The 13,038-nt window shown below is 43.1% G+C and overlaps 1 protein-coding gene across 1 annotated transcript in view; it reads right to left on the reverse strand.

Annotated features, from left to right (window-relative positions):
- Nucleotides 1-13,038, reverse strand: part of THADA (THADA armadillo repeat containing) — a 544,422-nt gene that overhangs the window by 371,225 nt on the left and 160,159 nt on the right. The window lies entirely within an intron of this gene.

The raw sequence follows: 13,038 nt of genomic DNA on the forward strand, positions 1-13,038 counted from the left end.
GGTCGTTACGATTCCGGTGATACCAAACTTATATAGTTTTCGTTATGTTTTACCACTAAAAAAAAAAAATAGAAACTTTTACGGTTTTTCTAATTTGTGTCGCGTCGCCATGTTCTGCGGCTTATAACTTTTTTATTTTTCCACCTACGGACCTGGGTGAGGGCTCATTTTTTGCGGGCTGAAGTGTACTTTTTAATTAATACCATTATGGGATATGGGCGACTTTCTGATCTCTTTTAGTTATTTTTTTTTGGGTAGGCGATGCGACCAAAAAACGTAGTTTTGGCGTTGGGAATTATTTTCCGTTTACGCCTTTAACCGTGCGGGATAACTAATGTTATATTTTAATAGATCGGACTTTTAGGAACGCGGCGATACCAAATATGTTTATTTTTTATATTTTTTATTTATTTTTATTTGTGAAATGGGGAAAGGGGGGTGATTTGAACTTTTAATATTTTTTTTATTTTTTTTTTATTTTTAAACTTATTTTTTTTTTTTTTTTACTTTTACTACAAGGCCCCCTAGTGTACTTGACCACTAGGGGGCGCGATCGCCTGTACTAGGTTCAGCCATAGAGCTCTATGGCTGAACATAGTGATTTTCAGCACTTCCTATTACATCCTGCCTCAGGCAGGATGTAATAGGAATGCTGACACGGCCAGCACAGGGGTCTACATTAGACCCCTGGCTGCCATGGGAACCAATCGGCACCCTCCGATCTCGCCGCGGGGGGCCCCGATCGGCGCCGGAGGGGGGCGCCCCCCCTCCGATCAGCTATTTAAGCACTGCGGGCGCTTTGCCCGCGGTGCTTAAAGGGTTAAACGGCCACGATCGGCAAACTCGCCGCTCGTGGCCGTGAGAGCAGGTACCTGGCTGTAATATACAGCCATTACCTGCTCTCTTTCAAGCCAGCTCACTCTGTGAGCTGGCTTGATTCCCCCGCAACCGACACATGACGTATATATACGTCATGTGTCGGGAAGGGGTTAAATATAAAACATTTATTAAATAACAAGCATTAAAACAGGCTTTTTCTTGGATTTACATCAGTAGTACGTCCTTAAGGTTATGGATCATAACATGTACCCTAGGGCAGTGGTTCCCAAACTGTGCGCCTATGCTCCCTGGGGTGCCTCAGAGAACTTGCAGGGGTGCCTCGGTTTGGTGGTCCAGAACCGATTCAAATTATTTATGGTCAATGTAATAGGCAAAACCAGTGCTTGTGGCTTCCAGTTTTAAAATATGTGGATAAACAGAAGTGAATCCTGTCCCTCACCACATAACTGGACCTAAGGATGAAATATAACACAACTTATTTAATTTAATATTGTTTTCTGAAATTCTCGGTAGGGGTGCCTAGGGGTGCCATGACAAATATTCTGATAATCTAGGGAGCCGTGATGCAAAAAAGTTTGGGAACCACTGCCCTAGGGTACTCCCCTATAATAAATAACTTTTGAAGCTTAGTGCCTCTGGCCCTTTATCTGTACATTTTCTGTAGAGGCTGCCAGTGACTGACATCAAAACTGGGCACATATAAATGCCCGCCCAGTTGTGATGTCAAGCACAACACAAGATAAGAAAGGAAATGTATACATTCTGTATGGTGGGCTGGCCTAAACAAAACTCATGGCTTAATTTGCTAAAATGGGCTAGTTTACCTCTAGAGATAATACTAGGAAAAAAATCCCAGAATCCTAAACAATGAATCTCTTTCACAAATCTCAAGTCATTGATTTAAAATTCAGACAAATCAGCAAATTTCATTATCATTATTATTTTAGTATCCATAAAATGCCATCAAGTAGTCAAACCATCAAGAGGATCTGTAAAGAATGCATTATTAGGGCCTATATCACTTATCGAAGCAAAGCAGGAAGCAATAATGAAGGGAAGTATTAACATTTTGGCCTATCGGAGTGTGGGAGGCGAAGCTCCTCCTCTGATGATTCTTGCGAGGTCCATAGTGCACCACCGCTGGTAATCCTGTCGATAATCCTAGCAATGTCCAAAAATCTCATATCTGAATAAGCTGTTTCAAACTTAAATGGGCAAAAAGTGTAAGACATATTCATTCCATGCGATCCTAATCTACCAGATTTGAACTGTGGTCACAACTAGGTGGGCATTATCAGACTGTGTTTATGGCTTCCTTTTATATGCAGCTGATTGGCCCAAGTGCGGAATCGTTCAGATTTTTTTTCACGTGTGGCCAAATCCGCCAGAAACATAAGGGCACATTATAAATACAAGGCAAACAAAATCTAAAACACCCTGACATACAGTACAGATAGAGCCCTCCTCATCTAGCCCTTTAATAGGATTAAGTGAGCTAGAGCTGTCAGACCTAATCCTCTGCTAATCCCCTACTGTATTGTTAAATGTATTGGATTGCAGCTGAGAACAATAGGCCATGGCTCTCCAGAGAAGGCTAGTTGAAGAAGGCTCCATCTGTAATCATTGCTAGTATTAATTGGCTCCCAACAAAAAATGAACTTTGTTGTGAACGTGTGTGTGTTCAAGTGGTAGGGAACAAAGGGGGGGTATTCAATCCTGGTCGCTATTTCTGCTGGCGGAAATAGCGGGCGCCACCTATTCAATGCTGTCATTTCCAATCGCATTGAAGGCAATTTCCGACAAAACGGATCAAACTTTAAAACTAGTTAGATCTGTTTTGTCAGAAAGGGCCGCAGGTTGTCAAATTCTCTTCCGTTTTTTGACAATCTGCGGACATATTCGCCAATTCTAGGACTTTCCGGCACTCAGAACATTGAATTCCAACTATCAAGTTTCTGTTGAGAGAAACGAAAACAGAGTGGGGATCGACGTCTGTCAGGATGTTCTGACAATCAGAATCCCATATTGAATACCCCCATACACTGTAAGGTCCGCTGGGGCAGCGACTGATGTGAATAGCGATATTTTCTGTAAAGAGCTGCAGAATATGAGTGTGCTATATAAATAACTGGTAATAATAACATTAAACCCGAATAAAGGAACTCTACATTTAAAAAAACAAGTTGGGGAAGGTGGACGCAGTTTACCTGGGCTCCTGCTGCTCTGGCTACCGGCGCCCATTTTTCAGAGTGGTCCCGGGGTGGTCCGTGCTCCTGGAAGCCCCGGACAGGCCTGCGGGAGGCTGCGGAGTCGGGGTGACTGTTTACAGCCGCCCGCAGTTTGCGGCCTACCCTAAATTTTGTCCGGCGACCGCATCACGGGCTCCATAGCGGGCGCGCACCGCCAAATCACCCAAGAAGCGCAAGCTAGCTCCCACACTGGGCTTCCTCCAGGTCCCCACCAGGCTGGAAAACGAGGGGTGAGTGGCCTTGTATCCCCATAAAAGCTCTCCCTAAATCCTTGCAGCCACTCTCTGAAGTGGCGGCCATCTTGGATGTGGCAGTGACAGGCTGCACATGCTATTTTCTTACATTTAAGAGAGTCTTTTATTCTGCCAATCTGTGGAGAGTTTTTCTATGTACCAGGACCCAGCCTATATTGTCCACCTCAGTAACCCTGCTCCTTCACTTGTTAATATGTAATTACGGTTCTGATGGGCCCATAACTGTCAACACCCTGCAACCTCTGGCTTAAGTTTAGCATTTGTGATTGCTTTGGAGTCTTTTGGCCTTCGTGGGATAACTCTCTGTTTTTTTGTATGTTTTTGTGGCTTCCCCTGTACTCCGCTCCCTCCTCATCATGCCTACTAAAGCGGAGCAAAGTGTCTAAATCGGTCTTGCAGGTAGCCTTTTTTAAGCCATCACCATGCCGCACTGACAACCAGCGGCTTCCTGAAGCTGATTTGGGCTCTGATCCCCCTCCTCCTTTGAGCCCCCCCCCCCCCCCATCGAACCTCTCTCCGTGGCAGATGTGGATGATAATGCAGCCTTGACGGTCGGCACTTTAAAGCACCTTCTCACCCAATTTAAAGAGGATATAACAGCAGAATTTGGCACTTAATTTCAAGCTGGTCAGCGCTCAATAGATGATTTGGGTGACCGAACAAACACCTTGGAGACCAAAATGGGGGAGGTGGTTGGCTCCCATAACAACCTGATAGACTCTCATGCTGCTCTGGAGGAGGAGGTGGCTGCGTTGCGGGATAAAGTCACAGATTTGGAGGACAGATTCCGCAGAAACAACCATAAGCTGGGAGGCGTTCCTGAAAGTGTCTCCAATAGTAGTCTTTATGACTTTACACTGGACAACCTTAGGAAGCTCTTACCGTCAGCTACTACTTCTGACCTTCTGCTTTATAGGATTCACAGATTGCCCAAACCCAGGAGTGCTCCAGAGGGACATATATAATTTTTGGACAGAAAGAAATGTCGCTGTGCGGTGCACCAAAAAAAGAAGTCAATTAAAATCTAACCTTTATTATTATGGGTTAAAATTATAGCGAAATATAAAAGACACAAAACATAAATGACACACAAATTAGTTTAAAAAAGGATATAAATTATCCTTGCTACGTGGGGTCCCACACTCCTAATTTTCAATTCCCACTAGTATCAAAGTACGTACTCTGTCAGTTACTGTATTAAATTATTTATATGTATGCGGCGGGCATTGGACACACATTATAGATTACCCCATTCATAGGGGAAAATAGGTACAGGTTAGGATTGGCTGTTTAGGGCGGGTATGCCAATTGATTAAAGATATAGTGTCGTGTGACGACTTCAAGGATATAATTCCCAAATGTCCAGAGCTTATACTGGAGAGCACTGGTAGTATGTTCTAATTAGTCACTGATGTGCTATTAGATATTAGGTTTAGTGGCGCTAGTTTATGCCAGAAAATAATTAGGCAAGGTTGAACAGTGCTGGTGTTTTAAGAATACCGATACGGGCTCAGTATGTAGTATTAGCGTGTCTACATGAGCGTGTCGGTAACCTCTAATCTCACGTTAATCGTGTGTATGGAGATAATCACTGTGGCATAGCCAAATATAACGGTGATAGAATTGATACAGTCCCTGGAGTATAACGTGTCAATTTATATGACACATTGTCTCACGATATAACAGGACTGAATAACAAGATGTATCAGTGAAAATATAATCCCTGGAGTGCGACGTGTCTATTTATAGGACACGTTGTCTCACTATATAACAGGATTGAATATCAATGATTTGTTCAAAAATTTTTGTGCTTATTTTGTCAACTGGACAATTTATGAATAAATTGTCAAAGTACCAGTACCAAAAAGACACAGTATTTATGGCGGCGTTTTAAGAGTATAATTTCAGATAACCAATGCCTGCCCTTTTTGCGAGGGACACTGGTAGCCGTCCAAGGTATTCACTGATATATTTATTCTTATATTTATTGTTATTTTGCACCTTTATTCAGTATTTTTGGCTGCGCGAACAGTGCTCATATTCAGAGGTGTCAGTAATCGCTTGGTGTGTGGCATTCACACGCTATAAACGAGCGTTTCAATAGTGGTTAGTCTCATATTAATTAAGTGCATCGGTAGCGGTAGTAATCACTTAACATTGGTTGCATATATCAAATGACAATAGATCGTAGTCCCTAAACTTTCACGTATTTTTAATTAGGACAAGTGGTCTCTTATAGGACGGGACTAGAAGGTCATAATATGCTCAGTATGTTGAGATCGTACGCCTGCTTACTGAATATACCAGTAGCGGCGGTGATCACTACACGTTGGCTGGATACAGGATTCACAGCGTGAGAACCACAGTCCCTGGAGCGCGGCGTGCTTGATGGTTACACGCCGTCTCACAGTGAGGAGGACTGGGTGACACTCGTATTACAATTGTGCGCCCTTCAGCCGACAGGCTGTGTGTCGATGCGCCCGCTCAGTAACGTAATTAATAAATTTTAAGCTAGACAGATCAAAATTAGTACATTTCAATGGGGGTAAGGGAGTGGGGATAGCCCACGAAGTGTACGGTCGGCGTACGCTTCGCTAATGAGCTTCGTCAGGGTCCTGACGAAGCTCATTAGCGAAGCGTACGCCGACCGTACACTTCGTGGGCTATCCCCACTCCCTTACCCCCATTGAAATGTACTAATTTTGATCTGTCTAGCTTAAAATTTATTAATTACGTTACTGAGCGGGCGCATCGACACACAGCCTGTCGGCTGAAGGGCGCACAATTGTAATACGAGTGTCACCCAGTCCTCCTCACTGTGAGACGGCGTGTAACCATCAAGCACGCCGCGCTCCAGGGACTGTGGTTCTCACGCTGTGAATCCTGTATCCAGCCAACGTGTAGTGATCACCGCCGCTACTGGTATATTCAGTAAGCAGGCGTACGATCTCAACATACTGAGCATATTATGACCTTCTAGTCCCGTCCTATAAGAGACCACTTGTCCTAATTAAAAATACGTGAAAGTTTAGGGACTACGATCTATTGTCATTTGATATACAGTATGCAACCAATGTTAAGTGATTACTACCGCTACCGATGCACTTAATTAATATGAGACTAACCACTATTGAAACGCTCGTTTATAGCGTGTGAATGCCACACACCAAGCGATTACTGACACCTCTGAATATGAGCACTGTTCGCGCTGCCAAAAATACTGAATAAAGGTGCAAAATAACAATAAATATAAGAATAAATATATCAGTGAATACCTTGGACGGCTACCAGTGTCCCTCGCAAAAAGGGCAGGCATTGGTTATCTGAAATTATACTCTTAAAACGCCGCCATAAATACTGTGTCTTTTTGGTACTGGTACTTTGACAATTTATTCATAAATTGTCCAGTTGACAAAATAAGCACAAAAATTTTTGAACAAATCATTGATATTCAATCCTGTTATATAGTGAGACAACGTGTCCTATAAATAGACACGTCGCACTCCAGAGATTATATTTTCACTGATACATCTTGTTATTCAGTCCTGTTATATCGTGAGACAATGTGTCATATAAATTGACACGTTATACTCCAGGGACTGTATCAATTCTATCACCGTTATATTTGGCTATGCCACAGTGATTATCTCCATACACACGATTAACGTGAGATTAGAGGTTACCGACACGCTCATGTAGACACGCTAATACTACATACTGAGCCCGTATCGGTATTCTTAAAACACCAGCACTGTTCAACCTTGCCTAATTATTTTCTGGCATAAACTAGTGCCACTAAACCTAATATCTAATAGCACATCAGTGACTAATTAGAACATACTACCAGTGCTCTCCAGTATAAGCTCTGGACATTTGGGAATTATATCCTTGAAGTCGTCACACGACACTATATCTTTAATCAATTGGCATACCCGCCCTAAACAGCCAATCCTAACCTGTACCTATTTTCCCCTATGAATGGGGTAATCTATAATGTGTGTCCAATGCCCGCCGCATACATATAAATAATTTAATACAGTAACTGACAGAGTACGTACTTTGATACTAGTGGGAATTGAAAATTAGGAGTGTGGGACCCCACGTAGCAAGGATAATTTATATCCTTTTTTAAACTAATTTGTGTGTCATTTATGTTTTGTGTCTTTTATATTTCGCTATAATTTTAACCCATAATAATAAAGGTTAGATTTTAATTGACTTCTTTTTTTGGTGCACCGCACAGCGACATTTCTTTCTGTCCAAAAATTATATATGTAACTTTTTGATGTCCTGTGGTAGCACACCCTCATATGTCATACGAATTTAATCACTAAGACACCTATTGAGGGGCCAAACCTTCTGACTCATACTCATTCTTTCCTGTGCGATTACCATTCCTTCTTTCTAAACGTGCTCCAGAGGGAGCCTCTAGAGATGTATTAATGCGTGTCCACTTCTTTCACATAAAGGAAGCCCTTCTAAAAGCTGCTATACCTACATCTGAGACAGCGGTAGCTTTGGGCTCCTTCCTGCTCTTTGGAGACTTGTCTAGGTCTACGCTGACCAAACGGCGCTCCTTTCAGCCCGTAACGACCGCACTTCGGAAAGCTAATATATTGTATAGGTAGGATTTCCTACCAGATTGCTTATATCCTGTGAGGGATCCACTGTTGCGGTCTCTGATGTCGAGGAGGGCATGAAACTTCTGACCAAGTGGAACTTATCTGATGCCTCCTCTCCTGACCGTCGACTTCAGCAGGACTGGTCGGCGGTGGAGAAGTGACGCAGTTATCAGATTTGCTTCACTGTCACCGAGCGTCTTAGCTCTTTGTTTAGGCTATGTTTTCCGTTAGCTGAGCGTTATACTCTTGCCAAATGCATTTACAATTCTGTTTACTCAGGCTGCACATTGTAATGTTTGTTTTATATTTAAAACACAGATTATTCAACCTATTCTCTGGTAGTACTTAATTGATGCCTGAGCTTTTTATTTTTAGCGTTTATACCTTGATATTTAGATTGTGTTACATGAATTGCACTGTGTTATATCTATGTTGCAGGGTGGGAGGCCACCACCCCCCATAGAAATGTAGGGTGAGGCGCTTTCCTTCTGGTGTCTGACATAGTTGCAGTACAGGAAACTCACTTTATGAAATCTGCACCACCTAGGTTTTTTGACAATAGATTCCCCCAATGTTATACTGCTAATGGCCCATTTAAAAAGGCAGGAGTGGCTATATTGATCTCTGCACGTTGCTCCCTTTCTATTGAATCCCAACATGCAGATCCGGAAGGCAGATACCTCATGTTGGTTAGTAAGCTTGGAAGTTTTTAAGTGACACTCGTATCATGCTACACTCCTAACTCTAGACAATTGCCGTTTTGAAGGAGACTTTGTGCGCTAGTCAAGAGGCATGCCAAGGGTGCTATTATGATCCTGGGAGATTTCAATATGGTCCCTGATCAATTAGTGGATAGATCTAGGCCCTCAGGGGGGCGCCCTACACCTCTCGTAAGCCAGTCCCCCGGTTTTCGCTACTTACTAAGTGAATATGATTTATATGATGCCTGGCGAGTTAAAAATCCATCCGCTACGGATTACGCCTTCTTTTCTCACCCGCACCAATCGTACTCCAGAAAAGATCTAGTGCTGACTGAAAAGTGGACCCTAGCCTCTATTCTTAAAGTCTGCATATTGCCTATGACTTGGTCGGACCACTGTCCCCTGCAGGTTAAATGGGATTTCGGTTCCCGTAGAGCAGTGGTAGCAAACCCTAGCCCTCGAGAGCTACCAACAGTTCACATTTTCCAGACAACCTAGCTGCTGCACAGCTGCACTCATTAATCACTGACACATTTTAAAAGATACACAGATGGAGCTAATTAGCTCACGTGATTCTGTGAGGAGACCTGCAAAACATGCACTGTTGGTAGCTCTCGAGGACTAGGGTTGGCTACCCCAGCCGTAGAGTGTCCCCAGGTCCCTGGCGGTTGGGGAGCTATACTCTATCTAACTCTGAGGCCTGTCAGGCCATCCACGATTCTCTGTTAGACTATAATTCCTCTAATGAATCCGATGACACCAACGTCTTTAATCACTGGTGCTCTCTCAAAGCTGTGATTCACGGCTCAGCTATCCAAGTGGCTGCTAGGTTGAAGCAGGCGCACCTATTAGAGACTCGCCAGTCCGAAGAGGAGGTTTCTAGATTGGAGGCTGCCCATATGGCAAACCCGCAGGATAGACAACTCCTTAATCTTCTCCTTAAAGCCCGTGAGAAAGTTAACACTTTCTCCCTCAGAGAAGTCCAGAGGAATCTATTCCGCTTAAATCAGAGATAATATGTGCTTGGAAACAAAGTGGGTCACCTATTAGCAGGAAACTGAAGGGGCGCCAGGCAAGGGCTAGAGTTCATCATGTTTGTAATTCTGGCGACTCGAAAGTTTCTGACCCCTTTGACATTGCAAACACTTTCGCAGATTATTATTCTCAGTTATACAATCTTAGCACAAACGTTGACACCCCCAACCCCTTTCTTCCGACATTGATAATTTTTGGCCAGTATCTCTCTTCTACGAATGGACTCTGGTGACTGCCTGTCCCTGTGCTCTCCTTGGAGTATGGCAGAGGTAGAAGCAGCTATTGATTGTATGCCTAAAGACAAGGCTCCTGGCCTGGACTGGTATCCCTCTAACTTCTATAAACGCTTCAAGTCGATCCTAGTTCCAATTCTATTGAGGGTTTTTAATGAAGCCTCGGATACCAGTGAATTTCCGAAGGAGATGCTTGAGGCGCATTTAGTTGCAATCCCCAAATCCGGTAAACCTCCTACGGCAGTTCAAAACTTCCGCCTATAGCTCTTTTAAACACTGATCTCAAACTATATGCTAAAATGATTGCAAATCACCTGGCTCCCCTTCTACCTTCACTTATTGTCGCAGACCAGGTTGGATTTGTGCCAGGCAGGCCCCAGATAACACGCGAAGAGCATTCAATATTTTTGAGAGTTGTGACTTCAAAAGGACTCCTCCCCTGCTGATTCTATCCCTCGATGCCAAAAAGACGTTTGATAGACTCCACTGGGGATACCTTCGATCTGTGCTGCTTCAGTTTGGCTTTGGTGGCAGATTTATAGACTCTATCTTTGCCCTCTACTCCACCCCATATGCAAATGTGTTTGTGAATGGCAGTTTATCCACAGGTTTTAACATAACGAATGGCACCAGACAGGGCTGCCCCGTGTCCCCGCTTATTTTTGCCCTGGCTATTGAGCTCCTTGCTGAGAAAATCCAGTGATAGGGGGGATATCCCATAAAATCAGTCTTTTTGCGGACCGTATCCTTTTGTGCATTCTACAACGCAAAGCTTCCTTGTTGGCATTACATAGAGTTTTGAAAGACTATTCTATCGTCTCGTACTACAAACTGAACACCCCCGAAACTGAAGCTCTCCCCATCAATGTGCCCCCGGCAGTTGTTAGGCTACTAAAGGATCAGTACTGTTATGCATGGCAATTGAAGTCTATTAAATATCCGGGTGTGCGGGTGACTAGGGACTCTGATATATTTGATTTTAATTTCAAACCTTTATTTGGTGCATTCGGAAACCATAGTCCGCGTTGACCAGTATGGCTTCAGGGAACAGCACATGGAATAAGGCAAGCTCTTTCAGAGGGTGTTCCGAGGGATACCCCTTTGTGTTACCCGAATGAGAAGTGGCTGTCCACAAAAATACCTATTATTTTAGTGCTGAGCTTTTTACTTTTATAATTCATCTTAATACATGTAAAGTAATCCGCGTCACCTCGCGGGGCTGGCCACGCTTCGGGCTCGGTGGCTTGCGCTCACCACGCTACGGGCGGGCGTGGATTGCGGGGGTTTGAAAAGGAGGTTCTCCCTGAAGCGGACACAGGCAGGGTTGCCGTACCCTGACGCAATAAGTAATGAGACGCAGGAGCGTCTAAGACGCACCTGCGTTTCAGACAGCTGGAGCGCCTCTCCACCGGCACAGGGGATCTGGCGGTTACCAGCATGGACGCCGGGGACAGAGCTGAGCCGCTGCGGAGTCACTACGCTAGGCAGCCGTTGGGCTACACTGACAGCGTAGCTTAGCCTAAGATGAAAACGTAGCGTAGCCGGGCGCCGTGCTATTACACAAGTACCCAACATTCTACATAGAATGACTACATAGACGACTTTCCAGATGTGTGGAAACTAAGCTGGTCTATGGCGTTTATTTTTATTGTACCTCTTGCAGCCCACATCTGTCCTGTTTCTAATGGCGCACTGGATGAATGACTGCAGGGGGAATAGATTTCCTCCTTATAACCAGGTTTAGCTGTGTCACTTCTCAATTTAACACAGGAACCACTACAGGCCGTGAAATCACATAACTTCCTCTTCAGTAACATGACATATGCAGAAAGCTGCTATGGGTGATATATAGGCGAAACCAACAGCCAGAGGAATAAGGGTGGAGAGTGGAGAGCAGAGAGCGGAAGATGAAAGCAAGCATCAGAGGCCAATATCATTTTGCATTTTTTCCAGCCTTCTTTTAGCCACCAAAATACCCAGAAACAGGCCTGGCTCCCATCACAGCAAGCATGAATATGAATAAGTGCTAAAACTCAGAGGAAACCATATCTGTGTGCAAATCATACCCATATGTTGGTTGTTAAAATTGTATATACCCTCTGTTAAAAACAACTGTTTTTGAGTGAGTCAGGACTGCTACACTATCAACCACAGTGACTGGACAAGATACGTGCCACATTCTATGAGTTTGTAACACAGTGTGTGTGTATATATATATATATGCAGTATTAGAAAGCCAGCAACATCCAGTAGTTTTTGAAAAAGTAAAAAAAAGTAATTTAATTTAATATAATTTAATTTAAATATATATATATATATATATAGATGAAGTCTCTGCGACGAAAGGCGTTGGGTACTGCCTGCTGACTCCTCCCGATTAGATAAGTGATACTCCATATCATCTTTTTAAAAAAAACTTTTTCTCCTTTATCCTGTTATATATATATATTTTTTATATATTTATCTCCCCCTCCCCCCCCCCCCTTTTTTTAGCGATCTCATATGTAGGCCATTTTATACAAATTCGCATATTTTACTTATTTTACATAGTAGTTGTTTTTTCTATATTGACTCATTGTTTGCTCTTTTAAATAGTGCTAGTGTGCACAAATTTTGTACCTAAATAAAATCTTTTGTATCTTACAAACGGATACGTTTCTTGTATAGGTATATGTAGTCGCTATTGCCTTTATCCAATTTGTTGTTATATATATATATATATATACACACATATACACACATACATACATATATATATATATATATATACACACACACACACAGCATATATCACAATCCCTCAATTTCATTACAAGTCAGGCAAGAATTTCAGTTGATGAAATCCATCCACAAGTGAAAACCACCCACTAAGAGACGCTGCTTGCGTTCTACCACTATTTGGTCGTTGCGGAACGTGCTTTCAAAGCCAAAGCACCATTAGAACTGAGGTATTCTGGGTAACATCCAAAATGTATGCAAAACATGCAAAGCAGCGAATAGTGTGGTTTTCAATGTGCACATTGTTGTGATCACAGATTGATTATGACTGCTACGCTGGGGAAAAATACTTTCAGTCGAGCATCAGCACTAATGTGACTTGAATA

Source organism: Crinia signifera, chromosome 3 (assembly GCF_055691185.1).
Source record: "Crinia signifera chromosome 3, ASM5569118v1, whole genome shotgun sequence".
Taxonomy (NCBI): domain Eukaryota; kingdom Metazoa; phylum Chordata; class Amphibia; order Anura; family Myobatrachidae; genus Crinia; species Crinia signifera.